The sequence below is a fragment of the Oncorhynchus kisutch genome, linkage group LG14 (assembly GCF_002021735.2).
Source record: "Oncorhynchus kisutch isolate 150728-3 linkage group LG14, Okis_V2, whole genome shotgun sequence".
Taxonomy (NCBI): domain Eukaryota; kingdom Metazoa; phylum Chordata; class Actinopteri; order Salmoniformes; family Salmonidae; genus Oncorhynchus; species Oncorhynchus kisutch.
In genome coordinates this window covers 42,591,336-42,605,683 of record NC_034187.2, presented here as the reverse complement: position 1 = coordinate 42,605,683, position 14,348 = coordinate 42,591,336, and the positions used below count along the sequence as shown (strand labels likewise).

The following is a 14,348-nucleotide window of genomic DNA, read 5'->3' as shown; positions in this document are numbered from 1 at the left end:
GACTTGACAAACAATACTACCTAAACCATCTAAACTGGAACATCCATCTCTAAAAAGGGTGCAATTAGTCCAACCCCTTACAGATTGGTGATGAGTCTTTTCTGTGAGCCGACTCATTTTGCTACATTCACGTAAAAGAGTGGATCCCAAACAGCTCTTCATTAATAATGCTTAAAAATCGACCTAGAACCAATGTATATCCCAAAAGGTAGGCAGATCGTGAAATGTTGTTCAAATACATTTTTACCTGGCCAAATTATTGACATTCTCACAATTATGCCCCTTATTTTACACAATGACTTATCTGCAGAAAACGTTTGTTTTGAGCTTAAAAAGCAGTAGTAGCAGTATCCAAATGTACGGGTCTTTCACTGATGTGATTCGGGTTCCTGACGTTCATCAAAAAAGATCTGTTCAAAAAGAGCTGTTCGACCTTTCACGATTACAGATTGGATTAGTTTAGAAGAGTTTATCTTTGTATAGTATAATCAATGTGCATGCAGAAACATAGATACTAGAACAAACTATTCTTAACCTCAACCTGCAACAAAGCATTCAGGGAGGAATGATAATGAGGACCCTCACATGTCTTTTTCACTCTGAGAGAGTTGACTGAAATACAACAAAACCACGCAGTGTTGATTCCACTGTGAATAAAATAACATGTATTTTGGTAGCCACATGGTGAAAATGTTAATCCCACTGGTGTTAACCCCACTGGAATCAACACTCAGTTATAACACTCACAACACTTTTTACCTTAACACCAACACTTGCAAATTTGCTGTGCATGCACGTGTGTAAAGTGTGCATGTATCTGCATGCCCTCAAGCCTGTGTGTGTGCGCCTGTGGGTGTGTGTCATAGGGAGCTGAGCCAGACTTTAGGGACAGCCCTGTTCTACTGCTACAAATGTATCCCCTCCAGCAGGAGAAAACAAAGTGAGGAGAGCATAGTAATTTAGACAGACACGCACACAGCCCCACTTACAGATGTTTACACAAGCTTTCAAAATCTCACGCAGATACCCCAATCTTTACAAAGATAAATCACACACATCAATAACAACCACACACCACATGGACATACATACACGTGCACAAAGGCATAAATACATGCACAAAGACAGACATATGTGTGCGCACACACACACACACACACACACACACACACACACACACACACACACACACACACACACACACACATCCAGCTTTATAGCTGTTTAATTCATGGGGCCTTGGCAGCTCTCTTCCTATCTCTGTATTTCTCTTCCCTCTCAATCCTCTCCCTCTCTCTTCACACTCATGTCTCTCTCAATCTTCTCAATTTCACCTCTCTAGCTCTCTCTCGTAGCCATAGTGTGTGTGTGTTTGTGTGTTTGCGTGTGTGCGTGCATGTGTTTCTGTGTGTGTGTTTGTGTGTGTCAGAGCCCCCAGTAAGGCTTGTCTGCCCTATAATAAATCAGGCTTGTACTGTCGGCAGCGTTGGCCTCTGCCTATTAGATGAGGGGATTTACTCGAAAGAGCTATGGAAGTGAATACATTAATAAAAATGAATAGCAAGACCTGGCCGACTAGACACACAAACACATGCACACAAGGACAAAGGTTTGTAAGGTGTGTTCGTGTGCATTTATAGCAGTGTGACTAATACCATTGAGTATAATTGGACATTGTGTGAATGGGTTCTTTTCCTCAACACCACCTGTCCGCCCACCACGGCCCTTTGGCCAATTAGCCTAGCCACCCCTCCGCCCTTCTTCCACCTCGCGGACAAATCAAATAAAGATCCCTCGCAAATGAGTAGACCGGTCACATCTATCAGAGTCTCACCCCTTCACTCCCTCCATCCCTGTCAAAACCTCCTCTCCAGGCATTCTTTATTTATTCAAAGGAGTCCCTCGTTCCAAGGAGTGTATTCTGGGATTCAATTAGAGAATAGCAGCGAGAGAGCCGCGCCATCCACCTTTGTGCTAAATTGGAAGAAAGAGAGAGAGAGTGGTCAGAGAGCTGGTAGTTGATGAGCCCCTGGTCAACTGTGGGTCAAGAGGCTGTGTGGCGTTTTGTCCTTATATGGACGGGTACGCGTGGCGGGGGTTGACCTGTGGTGCCTTAATTGCAACCTGTAGGGATGCAACCATAATAAGCATACACGCACAGAAATATCAAGGCACTCTAACACACACGAGCCAGAGTATACACTAACATCAATGAATGCCCGTTGCCTCACACTCAATATGCCGCAATCATTCGCCATGGATATGCAGTATCCCTTTTTTGTTTTCTCATTAAGAGAATTAAGAATGGATTACGCACCAGTCTGAGGTGAATGCTATTATGGATGAAAGTGTTCTCTCCTTGTTGTTGCTGTGGTGGTTGGTGTGGTTTCCTTTTTTCTCCAAATGGAATACACTCTAAGTGACAAAATGTTTGAAAAAATCAATTAAATAAAAACAATATTCTGGAGTGGTAAATCACTTGTAGGTCTATGTCATTCTTGGCAGCAATTTGGCACAATGCTTTGGTGGTATTGGCAATGCAAGTGGAAGTAAATTTTCTATGGAAAGCCAAGTTATTCCCTTTTTATTAAAGTCTGTTTTTCTCTTTCCCTGTCCAGGTGGTGTTTCAGGCCATTCGGGGATCGGGCTACGAAGGGGACATTGCCATCGATGATGTATCAGTCACCAAAGGGAAATGCAAGCAGGAGAATTCCGTTTCCAACACAGGTATGTATGTCACAATATTACTGTAGGTGTAGGGGGAAGTTGCCCCTTGACGCAGATCTTAGGTCAAAATCTGTCTATTAATCTCACCAATTCACTAAAGGCAGACACAGTCTATCACATTCTCACCATTACAAACCAAACACAGTATAAGAAAATAATTGTTCAGTTTCACCGAAACATTGTCGAGATCTTGCCCTTTCACAGACGCTGGCCTTTTTCCAAAGCTACACTCTATGCTGTATGGTTACTTTGAAAATGTAATATGCAATAAATAAACGCTTTCTGCAGCAGGTGGATGAATTTACAAATTGTTTTAAGATTTGGGGAAACCAGAGACAGAGGGATAGAAGGGGGGAATTTAGTTAACCAGAGAGCAGAGACCCTAATAATGGAAACTGGTGGCAGAATGATATTAATGAGGAGAGATATTTAAGGCGTTAGAGAGAAGGCGAGAGAGCAAGAGATTAAGAAAGACGAATTGAGGAGATCGAATTGCAGAAGACATGTGGCATAAAAATAGTAATGGGGGGGGAGAGCTGCCCCCAATGGGGCAACAAAAGTGTCAGCACTCAACCATAACACTTGTTGGCAGTACAACAGCACTGATTAACCGGAACAACATTTCATCTCACAGGTGGCCAAAAAGAATAATCTAAAAGCCACACCCCTACTAAACCACACCTCCAGTCTTATGATCTGACCCAGTGGTGCATAGCTCAGTGACCCTACTGGCTAGTTAAAAAATAACCCAAAGTGTGTTCTGTCCACTATTTACCCAAAACTGGGTAGCTTTTAACCTAGCATTTTTTTAGTGTAGCAAGGCACAACGCGCCTTGACCTTCATTGACACTGCTATAGGATTCCTCCATGCTACCCACACCAGACTCCATACAATGGCTTCATACAGCCCTGACCAAAGCACTAACCATTATTGAAAGAGCTCTTCATTGCCAATGTATAGGCAGCCACAATTGAACAACTCCACACGATGGCTTCTATTGACAATTATTTACCTGTAAGTGAGAAAGCTCTCACTGTCAATGTATTCTTGTGTCCGTTGACCACCACTGACCACAGTGATTGAATCAAGCTGGCACTAAACTGATTTGAAGCTGCCCCTGACCTCAAGCGCAGTCTGGGAAATAGAGATAGAGAACCATTAACATTTTGTTTGTAAATGAATGGGGGATCTTGGGAAATGGTAAATTATAAAAGATAAAGCTACTATACTATCACAATATCGAGGGATCAAGTTAGACATACTGTAGACAATAATTTGGGAAAGAAAGTGGTCTGGTACAGTGTTGATATCTGTGTATTTTTACCACTCATGAGGGTGCCCACGTTAATATTTTCAACACTTATGGGTGTGCCCAACATAGCTGAAGGCACATGCATTTCCCCACAGATCAAATGGGGAGGTAAGCGACCTGACTATCCAACACATTACAAATCTCTGTGCATTGGATGCCTTCCTAACCGAAAGCAACAGGCCAAGACAACCAAAACAAATCAAGAGACATCGGTGGGTCAGTAAATAATTAACGAGAAAACCACTCTACCTCCCCAAAACACCTCATCTGAGATAGCAGCGAAAGAGACGAGGGCTAGTGGGGAAGAAAGGAGTTATAACAGGGATCCTAAAGGAATACAGTGAATTATTGATGGAGGGTGTAAACAGGAAACTAGGCTACGTTAGCCCATGTGATTGACGCAGTGGTGCAGCTATTTTCTTCATTTTTAAAATTTTTACTTGGCAAGTCAGTTCAGAACAAATTCTTATTTACAATGACGGCCTAGCCCCAGCCAAACCCAGATGACACTGGGCCAATTGTGCACTGCCCTATGGGACTCCCAATCACAGAAAGATCTGATACAGACTGGATTTCAACCAGGGACTATAGAGACACCACTTGCACAAAAATTCAGTGCCTTAGACCTCTGTGCCGCTCAGGAGCCCAGATAGATTAGCTGAGACAGATGAGTTATTATTGGATAGAGGAGATTGGGGTAGAGGAAAGATGCAGCCCACACACCTGGGCAAACTGTATGGATAAGCAGACGCAATGATGAAGAATGATATATGTGGGTAATATTTAGGACTAACTTATTCCTTGCAACCCACTCTTTGTTAAGTGTTGCAGTCATTTCAATCGCTGTAGTAGCTGACATTTACAGTGTGAGTCATCCGCATACATAGACACTCTGTCTTTTTTCAAAGCCAGTGGCAATTCATTAGTAAAGATTGAAAAAAGTAATGGGCCTAGACAGCTGCCCTGGGTAATTTTTTATTCTACCTGGATTATGTTGGAGAGGCTTCCATTAAAGAACACCCTCTGTGTTCTGTTAGACAGGTAACTCTTTATCCACACTATAGCACGGGGTGTAAAGCCATAGCACATATGTTTTTCCAACAGCAGACTATGATCTATAATGTCAAAAGCCACACAGAAGTCTAACAAAACAGCCCCCACAATCTGAAAAAAACCCACCATGACACTGTCACACCCTGATATGGTTCACCTGTCCTTGAGATTGTCTCCACCCCCTCCAGGTGTCGCTTATTATCCCCAATGTATATATCCCTTTGTTTCCTGTCTCTCTGTGCCAGTTCGTCTTGTTTGCCAAGCCAACCAGCGGTTTTCCTTGCTCCTATTTGAGTAGCAGCAGTGTAAAAAAAAAGGAGGAGAGGTCAATGCAAATAGTCCTGGTAGCCATTTGATTAATTGTTCAGCAGTCTTATGGCATGGGAAGTTGCTAAGGAGCCTTTGGGACCTAGATTTGGTGCTCCGGTACCGCTTGCCGTGCGATAGCAGAGAGAACAGTCTATGACTTGGTTGGCTGGGGTCTTTGACAATTTTTTGGGCCTTCCTCTGACACTGCCTAGTGTAGAGGTCCTGGATGGCAGGAAGCTTGGCCCCGGTGATGTACTGGGCCGTACACACTACCCTCTGAAGCGCCTTATGGTCGGATGCCGAACAGTTGCCATACCATGCAACCAGGCAGAATGCTCTCGATTGTGTAACTGTAGAACTTTTTGAGGATCTGGGGACCCATGCCAAATCGGTGTTGTCGTGCCCTCTTCACTTTGTGGCAACCGTTTTGGGAAGGCCCTTTTGTATTTCAGCATGACAATGCCATCGTGTACAAAGCAAGGCCCATATAGAAATGGTTTGTTGAGATTGGTGTGGAAGAACTTGACTGGCCTGCACAGATCCCTGATCTCAACCACATCGAACACTTTCGGGATGAATTGGAACGCCGACTGCAAGCCAGGCCTAATCTCTTTTCTTGGTGTGCTTGGACCATGTTTATTTTGGTGGTGATGTGGATGCCAACCTCCTCCACTACAGCCCCGTCGATGAGAATGGGGACGTGCTCGTGTCTCCTCTTCCTGTAGTCCACAATAATCTCCTTTTGTCTTGATCATATTGAGAGGATGTTGTCCTTGCACCACGCGGTCAGGTCTCTGACCTCCTCCCTATAGGCTGTCTCGTCGTTGTCGGGGATCAGGCCCACCACTGTTCTGTCATCGGCAAACTTAATGATGTTTTTGGAGTTGTGCCTGGCCGTGCATTCATGAGTGAACAGGGAGTACATGAGGGGAATGAGCGCGCAGCCCTGAGGGGCCCCCGTGTTGAGGATCAGCATGGCAAATGTGATGTTACGTACCATTACCACCAGGGGCAGCCCGTCAGGAAGTCTAGGATCCAGTTGCAGAGGGAGGTGTTAAGTCCCAGGGTCCTTAGCTTAGTGATGTGCTTTGAGGCCACTATGGTGTTGAACGCTGACCTGTAGTCAATGAATAGCATTCTCACATAGTTGTTCCTTTTGTCCAGGTGTGAAAGGGCACTGTGAAATGTAATATAGATTGCATAAACTGTGGATCTGTTGGGGCGGAATGTAAATTGGAGTGGGTCTAGGGTTTCTGGGATAATGGTGTTGATGTGAGCCATGACCAGACTTTCAAAGCACTTCATGGTTACAGACGTGAGTGCTACGGGTTGGTAGTCATTTAGGCCATTTACCTTAGTGTTCTTGGGCACAGGGACTATGGTGGTCTGCTTGAAACATGTTGATATTTCAGACTCAGACAGGGAGAGGTTGAAAATGTCAGTGATGACACTTGCGAGTTGGTTAGCGCCTGCTCGCAGTGCACATCCTGGTAATCCGTTTGGCCCAGCGTCCTTGTGAATGTTGACCTGTTTAAAGGCTTACTCACGTCGGCTGCAGAGTGCGTGATGACACAGTTAGAACAGCTGATGCTCTCATGCATGTTTCAGTGTTATTTGCCTCGAAGCGAGCATAGAAGTTATTTAGTTCATCTCGTAGGCTCGTGTCACTGGGCAGTTCTTGGTTGTGCTTTCCTTTTTAGTATGTATTAGTTTGCAATCCCTGCCACATCTGACGAGCATCGGAGCCAGTGTAGTACGTTTCGATCTTTGTCCTGTATTGAAGCTTTTCCTGTTTGATGGTTCATTGGAGGGCATAGCGGGATTTCTTATAAGCTTCCGGGTTGGAGTCCCGCTCCTTGAAAGCAGCAGCTCTACCCTTTAGCTCAGTGCTGATGTTGCCTGTAAACCATGGCTTCTGGTTGGGGTATGTCCAGTCACTGTGGGGACGACATCATCAATGCACTTATTGATGAAGCCAGTGACGGATGTGGTGTACTGCTCAATACCATCAGAAGAATCACGGAACATATTCCAGTCTGTGCTAGCAAAACAGTCCTGTAGTGTAGCTTCTGCTTCATCTGACCACTTTGTTATTGACCGAGTCACTGGTGCTTCCTCCTTTAGTTTTTGCTTGTAAGCAGGAATCAGGAGTATAGAATTATGGTCAGATTTGCCAAATGGAGGGTGAGGGAGAGCTTAGTACGTGTCTCTGTGTATGCAGTAAAGGTGGTCTACAGTTTTTTTCCCTCTAGTTTCACATTTAACATGCTGATAGAAATGAGGTAAATCTGATTTGAGTTTCCCTGCATTAAAATTCCCTGCGTGAGTGTTTTCCTGTTTGCTTACAGCTCATTGAGTGCGGTCTTAGTTCCAGCATCGGTCTGTGGTGGTATGTAGACAGCTACGAAAAATACAGATGAAAACACTCTTGGTAGATAGTGTGGTCTACAGCTTATCATGAGATACTCTACCTCAGGCGAGCAAAACCTTGAGACTTCCTTAGATATCGTGCACCAGCTGTTGTTTACAAATATACAATGACCGTCACCCCTTGTATTATCAGAGGCTGCTGTTCTATCCTGCCGATAGAGCGTATAAGCCGCCAGCTGTATGTTATTCATGTTGTCGTTCAGCCACAAATCGGTGAAACATAAGATATTACAGTTTTTAATGTCCCGTTGGTAGAATATACGTGCTTTTAGTTCGTCCCAGTTATTTTCCAGTGGTTGTCCATTGGCTAACTATACGGATGGCAAAGACAGATTAGCCACTACTCGCCTGGCACCCCAAAATCTTCCTCAAAATCTCAGCTTCTTTCTCCTGCGAATGACGAGGATGAAGGCCTATTCGGGTGTCTGGAGTAAATCCCTCCCGTCGGATTCATTAAAGAAAAAATATTTGTCCAATACAAGGTAAGTAATCAATGTTCTGATGTCCAGAAGCCCTTTCAGTCATAAGAGACGGTAGCAGCAACATTATGTACAAAATAAGTTACAAACAAAATACCACGGTTGGTTAAGAGCCAATAAAACGGCAGCCGTTCTCTCCATTACGCCATTACTGTAAGCAGCCATTAATATACCAAACACAATTCAAAAAAAATTTAGTATGAATGCTGATCTAGGATCAGGTCACTCCTCTCCTTGTCCTTTCTAGGATAGGCGTTCCGCTAGCAGAACCCCCTCGACAACATTCTGCTGAAAAGGCAGTTATATGTAACTTTCACACATTAACAAGTCCAACAAGTACAGCAAATGAAAGATAAACTTCTTGTTAATCTACCCATTGTATCTGATTTCAAAAACAGCGAAAGCACAATATATGATTATGTTAGATCAGAGCCAAGTAAAAAAAAACAACAGCCATTTTTCCAGACAAAGGGAGGAATCACAAAAAGCAGAAATATAGATAAAATTAATCACTAACCTTTGATGATCTTCATCAGATGACACTCATAGGACATCATGTTGCACAATACATGTATGTTTTGTTCGATAATGTTCATATTTATATCCAAAAATCTCAGTTTACATTGGCACGTTACATGCAGTAATGTTGTGATTCCAAAACATCCGGTGATTTTGCAGAAATACTCATAATAAACATTGATAAAAGACACAATTGTTATTCACAGAATTATAGACAGACTCTCCTTTGCTTCTTAAGGTATGGGGGGCAGCATTTTCACTTTTGGATAAAGAGTGTGCCCAATTTCAACTTCCTGCTACTCATGCCAAGAATATAAGATATGCATATTATTAGTATATTTGGATAGAAAACACTCTGAAGTTTCTAAAACTGTTTGAATCATGTCTGTGAGTATAACAGAACTTATGTAGCAGGCAAAACCCCAAGGACTAACTGTTCAGATTTTTTTTTCTCTGTCTGTCTCTGTCTGTTCATTGGGAAATTATATTTCTTAGGCACTTGTTTTCAGTTCCTACCGATTCCACTGGATGTCACCAGTCTTTGGAATTTGGCTGAGGTTATTCCTTTGTGCAAAGAAGAAGTATTGCCATCTTGAAAAAAGGTAAAAGCTGTTGAGAGTGAGCAAGACTTGAAAAGTAGCGTTAGTTTCCTATCATCCTCTATTGAAAACAGATAGACCCGTCTTCATTTTGATCGATTATTAACGTTTAAAAATACCTAAAGTTGTATTACAAAATGTAGTCGGAAATGTTTTGGCAAAGTTTACAGGCAACTTTTGAGATATTTTGTAGTGACGTTGCGCAATTTGGAAGCTGTTTATTTCTGGATCAAACGCGCCAAATAAATGGACATTTTGGAAATATATGGACGGAATTCATCGAACAAAAGGACCAATTGTGATGTTTATGGGACATATTGGAGTGCCAAAAAAAGAAGCTCGTCAAAGGTAAGGCATGTTTTTTATATTTTATTTATACGTTTTGTGTAGCGCCTGCAGGGTTGAAATATGCTACTCTCTTTGTTTACTGTTGTGCTATCATCAGATAATAGCTTCTTATGCTTACGCCGAAAGGCCTTTTTAAAATCTGACATGTTGGCTGGATTCACAACGAGTGTAGCTTTAATTTAGTATCTCACATAAACTTGCCGCGCTGCATTTTCCCTGGATTTTGGCCAAGTCGGGCGCAAGCGTCCCCTATACCATAAGAAGTTAATGCAACCGCTGTGTCAGATTTCAAAAAATCTTTACGGAAAAAGCATAATCTGAGAACGGCACTCAGAGCCCAATCCAGCCAGAGAAATATCCACCATTTGAGTCAACAGAAGTCAGAAATAACACCATAAATATTCACTTACCTTTGATGAACTTCATCAGAAGGCACACCCAGGAATCCCAGTTCGACAATAAATGACTGATTTGTTCCATAAAGTACCATCATTTATTGTCAAATAGCCACTTGCTGTTAGCGTGTTCAGCCCAGTAATTCATCTTCATGAGGTGCAAGCACTTCGTCCAGACAAAAACTCAAAATGTTCCGTTACAGGTCGTAGAAACAAGTCAAACGATGTATGGAATCAATATTTAGGATGTTTTAACATAAAACATCAATAAGCTTCCAACCGGAGAATTCCTATGTCTGGGAAAAAAAGCACTGGAACGAGAGGTAACTCTGTTGGGAGCGCGCGTCACAAGCCTGAGACACTCTGCCAGACCACTGACTCAACAGGTCTCATGAGCCCCTCCTTTATAGTAGAATCCTCATTCAAGTTTCTAAAGACGGTTGACATCTAGTGGAAGCCGTAGGAAGTGCAGCGCTATCCATATCCCACTGTGTATTCGGTAGGCCAAGCTTTGAAAAACTTCAAAGCTCATATGTTCCACTTCCTGGTTGGATTTTTCTCAGGTTTTCGCCTGCCATATGAGTTCTGTTATACTCACAGACATCATTCAAACAGTTTTAGAAACTTCAGTGTTTTCTATCTAATAATAATAATAATATGCATATATTAGCATCTGGGACAGAGTAGGAGGCAGTTCACTCTGGGCACGCTATTCATCCAAAAGTGAAAATGCTGCCCCCTATCCCAAAGAGTTATCTCCATATGATCTAAAAAGGCAAAACCGATCCTAGATCAGAGCTTTTACTCTAAGACACTAAATACATACAGCCCCAGATCTTTAGCCATTGCAGACCCCTACGTAACTTTTTCTCTATGGGAGAGGACGGGAAGAATAAAGAGCTTGTCACGTTCTGACCTTAGTTCCTTTGTTTTGTCTTTTGTTTTAGTATGGACAGGGTGTGAATTGGGTGAGTTGTCTATGTTTGTCTTATGATTTTCTATTTCTGTGTTTCTACCTGGTATGGTTCTCAATCAGAGGCAGCTGTCAATCGTTGTCCCTGATTGAGAACCATATTTAGGTAGCCTGTTTTGTATTGTGGGTTGTGGGTGATTATTCCTGTTTCCTGTGTTCACGTTACGGGACTGTTTCGTCGTCGTTCATTTTCTCTGTTTATTTTTTGTTCGTTGTTAAAGTATTTTATTAAAATGCATAATCATCACGCTGCATTTTGGTCCTCCACTCTTTCCCCAGACGACAAGCGTTACAGAGCAAGTGTGTGTGTGTATCTGCATTTGCATGCTATCTGACAAAAGGAGAGGAAGGGTTGCAAATGTCTCATGAACTGTAGGTGCTTTGTGATTACATTTCTTTGAATCCCTATGCTTACTCAGAGTACCAAAAAAGCAGTGACATGCATTTTTATAAAAGCACAGTAAATCATCCTATGAGCTTTGAATTTCCTGCCCAACACAACAGCTATTCTTTGAAAGGGTTTGGTGTAGAGATCTTCATGTCGAACAAGGGGCGAACAGTTGGGTAAATTGTCTCTTAGATGCTACCTCAAAGCACTTATGACAACGCATCCAATCTCCATTGTGAATCCTGCCTCTGAAGTGATAAAAAGCCTTACTCCCCTCATTCCACTCAAGTTTTTTAAGTTCCAGATGTGGTTTTAGTACCACATCTTTGGGATTGAGTTGCAATATCTCATAAGGCTTTATTTTTAATTTATCTCATACCTTTTTCACATATGGATTACTAGACTAGATAAAAGTATTGTACAGTAACTAAATGCCAAAAGGCTTCAACTCTTTACAATCAATGTGACTTGTTGGTTGTGGTCAATAGTCTACTGTGCTCCGACCATTTAGTTTGTTCTGTTTGTGTTTTCCACAGTTCTGATTGGAGGAGCCCCGGTGCTGTGCTCGCAACCATTGGCCGCCTCACTGACCTTCGCCCTCTGCTCCTATCTACTGCTGCTCTACAGATGATGAGCACAACTCACATCGTCACCTGTCCACCTTTCTGTTTTCATCGCCAATCCATCCTTCATATCTCCCATTCCACACTGGCTAAGCTTGTACCTCTTCTTGTACCACTTCTTCTCTCGCATTCTTCTTTTCCACACTCACACTTTTACAGTCTTATGCTGTTGTTTTCCACAGTCATACTCATCTCCTTGTGACCTTTGACACCCAATATCCAACCCCTCACAGCAGACACTCACCCGGCTTCATACTTCTCTTCACTCTCTCACTCTTCCGTCACCTCCATCTACTCTTTCCCAACCCTGTATTCCTGGGACACAAGTGTCGGACACTCTACCAAAGATGACAAAGGACAAAATAAGAAATATGGGTGGGGGGGGGGGCTGAGGATTATAAGAGAAGGGGTGGTCTCCCCCCTGTTTTTGAACCCTCCCCCTCGCCTCCTTGGGCTGGGTGCTAGGTAGCTGCCGCATCACGAAGGCAGACTGAGTGACTGACAGAGAAAGAAAAATAGAAAGAAAGAAGCTCCCACTTGCCTCTCCTCTACCAGTCGCTGCAGTAAGACCTGCGTTAGATTGTACATATACATTTCTCTATATAATATATATTGCAAAAGTTTAAATAACATTTAAGTGAAGAAAAACACTCATGGACACGGACGACTTTACAGGCTACAACAAAACTGAACTAAAGAAGCACAAATTTAAACAATCTATTCTTTCTTTCTTTTCCAAATAAGTGTTTTTTTGAAGTACTTTTACTGCACGAGGCTTTTTTTTCATATCGGTCAGCGATAAAAGGGAATCTCCCACTGGGCAAAAACTGGTTTAATCAATGTTATTTCCATGTCATTTCAAATCCCAAAATCAATGTGATGACATTTAATCAACTTGGAAAACTAATTGGATTAGCAAAAAGTCATCAATGTAAGGGCATTTTGTATTTTTTTTACCCAACTTTAAACCTAAATCCAAAAAGTGGAATTATTTTGTTGATTTCAGGTTTAATTCACATTAGTTGACAACTCAAGCAAATGTAAATCAAAACTATATTTTGAACTGGCATCTATACGTAGTGGGCTTGTTCATACTAAACAAAAGTATAAACGCAAAATCAAATTTTTTATTTGTCACACGTGTTTTGCATTTGTTATTGAGCGTGTAGCGAAATGCTTGTGTTTCTATCTCCAGCAGTGCAGTATTATACACACCAATCTATGTAAAGGAACGGAATTAAGAATATATAAATATATGGATGAGCAATGTCAGAGCGGCATAGACTAAAATACAGTGGAATAGAATAGAATACAGAATACACCTATTAGATGAGTAATATAAAATATGTAAACATTATTTAAGTGACTAGTGATTTCAAATCTATGTATATAGGGCAGCACCCTCTAATGTGCTAGTGATGGCTATTTAACACTCTGACGGCATTGAGATAGAAGCTGTTTTTCAGTCACTCGGTCCCAGCTTTGATGCACCTGTACTGACCTCGCCTTCTGGATGATAGCGGAGTGAACAAGTAGTGGCTTGGGTGGTTATTGTTCTTGATGATGTTTTTGGCTTTTTGTGACATCAGGTGCTGTTGGTGGCCTGAAGGGAGAGTCCTGCGGTTGCTGGCGGTGCAGTACCAGGCGGTGATACAGCCTGACAGGATGCTCTCAAGGGTTTTTTCCTCAGCGCTGTTGCGCCTTCTTCACCACACTGTCTGTGTGGGTGGACCATTTCAGTTTGTCAGTGACGTGTACACCCAGGAACTTGAAGGTTTTCACCTTCTCCACTGCAGTCCTGTCAATGTGGATTTGTTCTTTCCTGAAGTCCACAACCAGCTCCTTTGCTTTGTTGACAATTGGTGGGAGGTTATTTTCCTTGCACCACACTCCCAGGGCCCTCACTTCCTCCCCGTAGGCTGTCTCGTCATTGTTGGTAATCAGACCTACTACTGTTGTGTCGTCTGCAAACTTGATGAATGAGTTGGACGTGTGCATGGCCACGCAGTCATTGGTAAACAGGGAGTACAGGAGGGGGCTGAGCACGCATCCTTGTGGGGCCCCAGTGTTGAGGATCAGCGAAATGGAGGCGTTGTTCCCTGGGGGCGGCCTGTCAGAAAGTCCAGGTACCAGTTGCACAGGGCGGGGTTCAGACGCAGGGCCTCAAGCTTTATGGTGTTGAATGCTGAGCT

General features: G+C 42.7%; 1 long non-coding RNA gene across 1 annotated transcript in view; it reads left to right on the top strand.

The window, feature by feature from the left end:
• LOC116353384 (uncharacterized) overlaps positions 1 to 12,496 on the top strand; it is a 31,334-nt gene extending 18,838 nt beyond the window's left edge. Inside the window, exons 2-3 of the long non-coding RNA XR_004202799.1 lie at positions 2,619 to 2,727; positions 12,070 to 12,496. This is a non-coding gene — a long non-coding RNA (uncharacterized LOC116353384). The remainder of the gene's footprint in view (positions 1 to 2,618; positions 2,728 to 12,069) is intronic.
• The last annotated feature ends 1,852 nt before the right edge of the window (positions 12,497 to 14,348 follow it).